The sequence below is a fragment of the Ascidiella aspersa genome, chromosome 2 (assembly GCF_963924565.1).
Source record: "Ascidiella aspersa chromosome 2, kaAscAspe10.2, whole genome shotgun sequence".
NCBI classification, from domain to species: domain Eukaryota; kingdom Metazoa; phylum Chordata; class Ascidiacea; order Phlebobranchia; family Ascidiidae; genus Ascidiella; species Ascidiella aspersa.
Genome location: NC_139448.1, coordinates 698,195 through 707,923, shown reverse-complemented (window position 1 = coordinate 707,923; position 9,729 = coordinate 698,195).

Genomic DNA, 9,729 nt, shown 5'->3' with positions numbered 1-9,729 from the left:
CCCAATAATTTTAACACTAATCCATTTTCTAACCCCACCCATTACCCACCAATAACCCAAAACAGGGTCAAAAATCCAATGCAAAAACAGCGGGGCCCTCATGGCGCAGGTCAAACTAGGGCGTCCGAACGTCGACCCCAAAACGACCCATGCCAGACCTAACACAGCGCCCGATCGACCCATTCCCTCTCCCTACAGTTTCAGGTGTTATTTTGCCCATTTAAGGCAATATTTCGAGGAATTTAGGACGTATTTTGACAGATTTAGGTCTTATTCAGACGATTTTGATCTCATTCTGTAGTGGGCAGTAATCTGCATATTTAAGCTTTATGTCATTGGTCTTTATTCTGTGGGTTTATAAATTTTTCTGCTTTTGGTATTGTTGCTTTTTAGGTTTTGTTGTGTGTTCCTCTTAAAAGTGATAGCACAGAACGTAAATAGTTTTTAACTCAATGAAACGATTTATTTACCTACTCACACACAAGGCACATTGACTCGACTCAGTTATTAGTTTTAAGCAAAAACTGTACTTTACTGATACTGGTTCTGTATCACTATAAGCCTTACAAAAATTTAACCTTAAAAAATTGAGGGCCGAATTTTTCCAGGGCCTAAGGCTAGCCTTATTAGCCTATTGGTTAATCCGGCCCTGCCTGTGGGTAGAAGGTATGGGACGATCGGGGGCATCGGTCTGTTTTGGCACCGGATGGTCCTGTTTGGGATAGTATTAGTGCTATTTTGGTTTTATTGCAAAGTGTGTTTTATTTTGACGTTGATGTTGTTCTTATTTTGTTCTTATGGCTGGAGTCCATGTGTCCTTCTAATATATTAACCAATCCGTTTATTTTCCAATCAGAGGAAAAGCTACTTTACAAACCATTTTAAAACTAAATTTAAACCAATGGAAAATGGTTGATATACTTGTATTACAAAACTGTAGCTTAAAAATGAGTTTGACATTCGAAAAGCGGTTATTTTGACCTCAATGTAAATTCGCACCAAAATGCAACTTGTGTTTAAAATAAATTTAAATTTTAAAAGCGCATTAAATTTGTTCTGTTGCCAGAAGATTGTTCGAGCTTAAAAAGTGGTGTGGGCTGATAAAACCTACATAAATTCAGTGTCAGATGTTTTTTATTTGGCGCTGGTCTAGAATCCTACCACCCGTCTGGAAAGTATGGCAGATTTCAACAAGTCCTCTCGGGTGCGCAACTAAAAATCGCGGTGACCGGGTGCAGCTAAGGTCAAAGGTGGACCCGCAACTATAAAACAAACAATCGTTAAATCCCAGCCTGTTATTTGGGTTAGGGAGCGGGTTAAGTATGGTGCAAAACAGGGTTAGGGTGGGTTAAGTATGGTGCAAAACAGGGTTAGGGTGGGTTATGTTTATTCTCCCAGTTTTAATTTTGACAACTGGTTTTGTAACTGTATTTTAATTAAATATCACTGAGACAAAATGAAAATAGTGAAGTGCATTGTTGGTAGTGCGAAGCGCGAAAAAAATGAATTTTATTTGGTTGAATTAACTAAACTGTAGTTATTCAGGAGGCTTTTCGCATTGGGTACACAACAAATTGCTCGTGCTCCGACACAAGCTGATTTTGATGTTGTGTGGGCATTGACACACAGCTGTGATGTCGAGTGCAAATAAAAATGTTAAGCGCAAAAATTAAGCATTGGTTATCGTTCAATAGGGCCGTTATACCTTCCATGACGCACGTATTAGTATTATACAGAAAACATGCGATGGCACTCAAAGACAGTTTGTGGTAAAAAGTCCCAAAAAGTAATATGTAGAAGATTTGTTGCAGTTTCAATGTTAAAGTTGACAAAAAACAGAGTTTTTTTGTACAAATGTAGAAGTGGCGCCCAACCAAAACGAAACTGTTAAAATCACTGCTGCAAAATATTTAAATTATCAAGTAGGGCTCTTAAAATAGATGTGTCAGCGACAATAGAATGATCTTTTCGCAAAGATGTTAAAGACTTACTTAAACAACAAGAACATATTAACTATTACGAAATATAGTCACAACTGCCGTCACATAGAAAAGGTTCGTCACCAGAATAAGAGCATGTTAAACCAGAATGACATCTCAATCGATTTGACTCTAAATCTCAATTGAAGTACGTGATTGATGTTAATAAATAACCAATATCCATTTTAGCAGCCTTATAAAGCAGTCATTACTGCGCAGGGAATGCTAACACAACCACAAAGTTCTAAACAAGTCGTAAACATCAGCTTCAATGGGAAGCGAGTTCTTTCAAGTTGAGAGCAAACTACTCGGTCACGCGCTCACTTAAGGCCCGTTTACACGACAGCTGCACTGAGCTGAGCAAAAAAAAAGTGTAATTTGCATTGCCCAGTGCAGCTATAGAAAAACGTTAAAAAAATTGTCAATTTATTTTCAAATCGTTTGCTTTTAATAGCGGTCTCCGTACCACAAGATTTAATTTATTTATGTGCATTTTTGCACACTAAAAAAAATAATATCAAGAATAACACAAGGACATGACACATGCGACTATAAAACGTTTCCAAACATTTATAGGGCAATAACCTGCGTGACCGTAAAAATCAAGTCAAGCACATTGCCTTGGTGAAATCAATTATTATGTGGCAAGTTTAGATATTTATGTTTAATAGCTTTTGCACTTTGTTTAACCACCGTAAACGAAGCCTAAGTTCGAAGAATGTTGCGTTTTTTTGCAACGTTTTTTTTTTAACATTCTTTTATGAGACATTAAGACACTCACACAGAAAACGTACAGCAACCCTAACAGAGTTTAAACTACGCAACATTTGGACTGAGTTGAAAATATCGCGTTTATTGCAGCGGGTTGAACACTAAGCAAATTTACTTTTCAAACGGGATTTTCTTTTGTTGGACGCAGTATAGGGTAACCACCGGGAGGGTAACCACCGGGATTACGTATTTGCTTCAATTTCGCGGAATTTGAACATTTCTTGCGACTTTACAGAAGCAATAGGTAAACCGATTTTAGACACATTATGTGACATGATTTAAAACACATCACATGATTTAAAATTTCTATGGAGTGACACGCAGTGCAAACGTTTAGACAAAAGCAAATTTGTTACGACATTTAAAAAAATATGTTTGCATAAAATATGCCTCTTACGAAGATCTCACGCTATCCGTAACATTACTTTTTGGTTATATGCTGACTACCACACTTATCTTCTATAATCATGGTCTATACCAGTGGTTCTCAAACTTTTGTGCCTCGTGGCCCCCTTCGAAGGCTTTTAATCCTCGTGACCCCCTTCGATTATAAAAAAATGAATAAAATTGTGTTTAACGTGTTTTCACTTATTTTATTTCACCACGTTGTTAAAAAACACTTCAATTGGACGAAAGCCAACGAATGAATAAATTAATTAAAATTCGAAATCAGGTGACGTCTATGGTGGCCAATGACTGCCATCCTATTTTTTATCAATTTTTTCCCCAAAAAAAAAATAATAAAAAAAAATAAATAAAAAAAACAAACAATTAATTAAAAAATAATAATAATAAATAAATAAAAAAATCGGACCATCACTGCCATCATAGAATACTTAAGTATACTGTATTATGCAATTATCTATAGTGTTCTGTTTAACTTCAAAGCAAGGGACTCCAGCCATAAGGCCAAGATAAGAACAACACCAACGTCAGAATAAAACACAATTCGGAATAAGGCCAAAATACGAATAACACCTAATGGTATTACTAACGTCTAAATCGGAATAAGTCATAAATCTGTCAGAATAAGACCTAAAATGTCAGAATCAGGCCTAAACAACACTTTAACTAACCCCAAACCCCACCCCTAAGTACATCACTAACTTCCCTAATAATTTCAACCTTAACCCATTTTCTAACCCACCCATTACCCACCAATAACCGCAAACAGGACCAAAAATTCGGTGCCAAAACAGCGGCGCCCTGACGGCGCCGGTCAGACTAAGGCGTCCTAACGTAGGCACCAAAACGGCCGATACAAGACCGATGTCCCCCGATCGTCTCATACCCTCTACTGACAGGTTGAGGCGTTATTTTGGTCATTTAGGCCTTCATCCGATCAATTTAGGCCTTATTCCGATGAATTTAGCACTTATTCCGATGAATTAAGGCCTTATTCCGATGAATTTCGGCCTTATTCCGATGAATTTAGCACTTATTCCGATGAATTTAGGCCTTATTCCGATGAATTTCGGCCTTATTCCGATGAATTTAGAACTTATTCCGATGAATTTAGCACTTATTCCGATGAATTTAGGCCTTATTCCGATGAATTTCGGCCTTATTCCGATGAATTTAGCACTTATTCCGATGAATTTAGGCCTTATTCCGATGAATTTCGGCCTTATTCCGATGAATTTAGCACTTATTCCGATGAATTAAGGCCTTATTCCGATGAATTTCGGCCTTATTCCGATGAATTTAGCACTTATTCCGATGAATTTAGGCCTTATTCCGATGAATTTCGGCCTTATTCCGATCAATTTAGGCCTTATTCCGATGAATTTAGCACTTATTCCGATGAATTAAGGCCTTATTCCGATGAATTTAGGCCTTATTCCGTTGAATTTAGGACTAATTCCGATGAATTTAGAACTAATTCCGACAGATTTAGGTCTTATGCTGCACTGGATATATTCCTGCGTATTTGGCTTTATTTTGTCGTTGGTCTTAATACTATGGTTTTATAGATTTTTCTGCTTTAGGTATTTTGCTTTTTTAGGTCTTATTGTGTGTTCCCAAAGCAAGCGCATGTAGGTTTGCCACTTACCGTAGTCTATTGGCATTTTGCTGGAATTTATAACCTTGCAAGGGATGACGTTTCTTGCTAAGAAGAAAATCCAGTACATATGAAGTCATTTGACGGACACAAAGGTATTTTAATAGGCTATTAAACCGGCGACTCAGATCGAAATTTGGTTAGTTACATCGGGCTTTAAAGTGTTAATAACCTGCAGGTGCATTTACAATAAAGTCAATCTTGGGTATAATTACACTTGAACAGCTTTTGGCAGGTGAACAATGTTCATGCTGTACAATGTAGTAAAAAAGATTTTGTGCAGTATAATATTATTTCCATATACTTGTCATTTTATTTTTTATAGTGTCACAAGTCGCTATTAAAACAGGCAAGATCATGTTGAACAAGATGGAGTTCTACTGAGAAATCACCAGGAGAAACAGTTGGGGATGACAAATTGTAAAACAGTTATTAATCGAAGCCATATTGCTATTTTTAATTAAAAAAATATCTGCCGAATCTTTTTATGCATTGCCCGGTAACCCAACAACTGTCCTGGTCCACTCAATTTCTCAAGAACTGCTTCTCTTACTTATTCAATGGTTGCTGTTGACTTTGCATAAAAAAAATTAAAGTGTCTTAGTCTTCGATCTAAAGTCCTGAGACTCCAAGGATAGCATTAAAAATCTCTCACCATAAAATCTAACAACTCACTTCTGCTAAAATTTTCACTTACATATTTATTAAGACTACTAGCCTTTAGGCTTTCATTAATCTTCCAGTCATTCATTATTAGTTTTTACCACACAAATTAAAAAAAACCTACAAACAAACAGTTTACAGCATTGAAAAGTTCAGGATTTGGCTATAAAAATTGGTCAAAAATTACCTTAACATTTTAGCTACACAAGAAAAAAAAAGCAATATCATATAAACCCTAAATATTTACAAATAACTTTTATTTCAGGCAGTAAAGTGTTCCATTCATATTCCATTTCATTGTTATTTAAACCATTTATTATATCAATAAATTTGCAAAATGTTGAACATTTGTGATTTGACTGAAAGTTGTTAATGGCAGTTACTGAACGATTTCCAGCACAAAACATAAAATCTTTCCCAAATTCATCTACAAGGGTTTTTGAAGAAATTTCTGGGTCATATAAGATATATCCACTACCCTGAATGTCCAAAATCATTAGTTGAAAATCGGAGGTCACATATGAAAAGTGAGATAGGTTTTCAGCTTTTTTCATAATCGTTTCTTTACTACTTATGAAATTTCCATCACTATGATTATACTTTTTAAATTGGCCCTCAATATATGACTCAAGTGCAACACATTCTTGGGAATGCGTATCTTTGCCATAATATACGTCTGTAAACTCTAAACATTGTCCAAACTAATTTTCAATGTTTTTTAAACAGACAAGTTGTTTTAATTTTAAAGCTATATTTTTTGCCAAGAAACTCATTTGAACTATCTTTTTTGCATGGTCCTCCAAGCTTTGATCAAGGGTTAACAGTATATCATCTTTCACTTCTTGATGGTACCTCTTCACTACCCATTTTGTATTTCCAAAAAATGTCTGATTGCTTGTTGCCCTGTATGCTTTTCTGAAAGCTCCTTCCCCAAAAGCTGACGGTCAATTATATTACTGTGCAATTATATTACCCACGACATATTACTGTGATATTGGAAAATATCCAAAACTGTTGGTTTTGCTGTTATCACCTTTCTAAGTTTTATTCTTTCTGCTAAAGTTATACTCTTTGTGACCTGGTTTTCTACTTCATTAACAACACTATTCATTGATGTACTGGGAGTGTCTACTTCAAATGATGTATGACCTTGAATGAATCTTATGTATATAAGCTTTGTTGATAGCAGCTGGGTTATGGCAATACATGAAGGACCCTGTCTCCAGCTAAAACGTCACGAGTAAGACCTGTTTTGGTTAAATTAAAAAAATGTCTTTCACATGATTTGTTTATGCATGGTATACTTAATTGTTCTTCTATTAAAGTAACAAATTGTCTGGGACCTATTCTGGAATATTTCCGAGTCTTTCCTTTTACTTCAGGACTTAATTGTTGTACGGTTATCTCTTTTTTTTTCATTGTCAGTTTTCTCTATTTTCTTCATTCTTTTTTGCTTCATGTTTTTTAAAAAATGATTAAAAAATCGTTTTTGAGCCATTTCAAACTACTACTATGTCAAACACTAAACAATTATAATTTTATGCATATTTAAAATAACTTATACAGTCTATATTTATAAAAAAAGGGCTTCCCTTGCAAGGTTATAAATTCCACCAAAATGCCAATAGACTACGGTAAGTGGCAAACCTACATGCGCTTGCTTTGAAGTTACACAGAACACTATAGATAATTGCATAATACAGTATACTTAAGTATTCTATGATTGGCAGTGATGGTCCGACCGTAATGCGTTTTATATGGGAATGGCAGTCCTGGGCCACGTCGAGTTATTTTTAATTTTTTTTTTTTAGTTTTCGACAATTTTAAACGTTCCAAAGAGAAACTGACTAGAAAAACACAAATGTTGGTTGTATGTGACGTAACAAAGTTTGGCAATTAGGCGAGCAGATAAAGAATTACAAGTTTGACGTCGACTGTTGCACTTCTCACGAAAAGCAAGTAGTAATCAAAGTCCATAGAAATAATACAAGATGTGCAACTCAGATTCATGCGCGCTCAAATGTTTCCCAAATTGCCTCAATTTATAATTAGCCTTTCCACATGGCCAACTTGAAAGGTGGCTTTTTTGGCCACTTTTAGCGGTCAATTCACATGGCCGTTTAGATAAAGTGAACGCTGTTTGTGCGAGAGTTTTATATCATTCGTACTGTTGTCTTTGAGCATACAAGCGATAAGAGATCAAAGAATTATTCCCAAGATGTTGTATTTTGGAGATATACGTGAAATAGTAGATTAAAGAGACAAGTTTATTTGGAAACCGAAAGGAAGATAGAGACGGCGGTTGCTGACTACAAATTGTTATATCCTCATTTTTTCCTATTAAAGATGATTTGGAAAAGCGGATTGCCGTCAAAGTTTCAGATGCACCAAGGATTTTTACAATTTGTTGTATTTTGAATAATATTTGTGAACATTAAAGAACCCCAGACCTTCCATATTTTATAGAGATATATCTAAGCCTGCCATTATACCACAAGGTTACCTGCCATTATGCCACAAGGTTACCTGCCATTATACCACAAGGTACAGGCTCAACAGAGAATAGTTTAGTGAGGAACATCATCTGTCAATACCTTGCTGACAATTGTGCAATGATAACAAGTTATTTATCAATTTTGATATTTTTAAATGTTTATTCAAAATAAAAACTCAAGAATGCATAGAAAATGTAAATAACAAAAATGATATAGCAAGATATAAATTAAAAAAAAAACGTGTACAGTGCATTTGAAAATAGAATGACAAAAACGAACAAGAAAAAACATTTCCTTAATATGTTGACATACAGTGGTTTTAAAAACCATTTAAAAAGAAAGGTATCAACAAATTCAGTGAAAGCTACCAAATTATGGGAAGTTATTTAAAGGAAGGCATCAATAATGTTTGTGTTCTCCCCAGAAATTGCATTGATCATCTTTAAATTTTCTTGTGAAATCTTTGCTCTATCCCTTTCACCCTCATCAGCAATTAATTTTATCATTTCTTCCAAAGACTTTTCTGATTCATTTTCTATACAATATAAAAACAATGATTTGAAGTTCAGTAGTAAGTAAATTTGTCGTTGCGGACAAAACTAAAAGTTTCACTAAATAAACAAAATAAAACTCAAATTTTACCTGTTACCCCAACTGACTCAGCGACTGCTGTGGTGTGCTGGTTCATCAGTTGTCAAGCTTGAGATGAGATCTGATGATCCTGAGTTTGAATTTGTATCAATTTAACACCCTCACTGGCGGATCCCTAAAGACAGCAAGACACTGCTAAACTTTTCACATTATAGAAAATAATTAAATAACCAAAAGTTATCAATAAACAGCAGGATGAAAATAATAATTAAAATTGCAATAAAACGTACCATACTGCTAGGACAGGATGCTAATATCCTGTTTAATAGTTGGAAATATGGTCGAGACATTGCTTTGGTTGATGAGGACAATATTTATTTAAACCACCACAAAGGTCATTGCAAGTTTCTTGATTTTGTTTCCATTTGTTATTTATTCGCAACCTGTTTGATGAACTGTCATTAGAATAAGTCAGCAAAGAAATTGAAAAATCTTCATGCACTTACTTTGAGAAGGAATATCCTTTGTAATTTATCTCTTTTGAAATTGTGTCAAACAAAAAATCCGGCATTTTTCAAATTCATTTTTCCGACAAATTATTCTATTGAATACAATTATAAGATTACAGGTTGCTTGTTCTGACCATTTTGCCCTAGAATTCATGGCAAGCTAATAAAGAGAATTAAAGTTAGGAAATAAAACACTTTTGTTTTGTCACAAAATAATTAAAATACAGAACAGTTGCTAAAACAAACCAAAAATATTGTTGGTAAGTTGTTAACAAAATATAGCATCACATACTTAACGGAGTGATTTAGAAAATATACAATAACTCTCCAAACACCAGATTGGAAAGTTTGGATATTGCGCGGGGGAGATGTTTTGCAGCTGAAAAAATGCGCGGCTGAAAATAAAATTCCAAATTAAACTTGCGCGGGTGAAAGTAAACTACTATCAGTACCGAAAGTCGTAAGCTGTAAAAGTATAATAAACTTAAGGCGTTCATAGAATACTTAAAACACTGCGCGATTTTTGGTTGGTTTACTCGCGCGCGCAGGTAAACATTTTGATGAGCTGAATAATTTGAAATAAGATATTATGTGCAATAATTCCTTATTATGCGTTTTCTATCAATGAATTATCCGCAACTATGGTAACTTCCTTATCT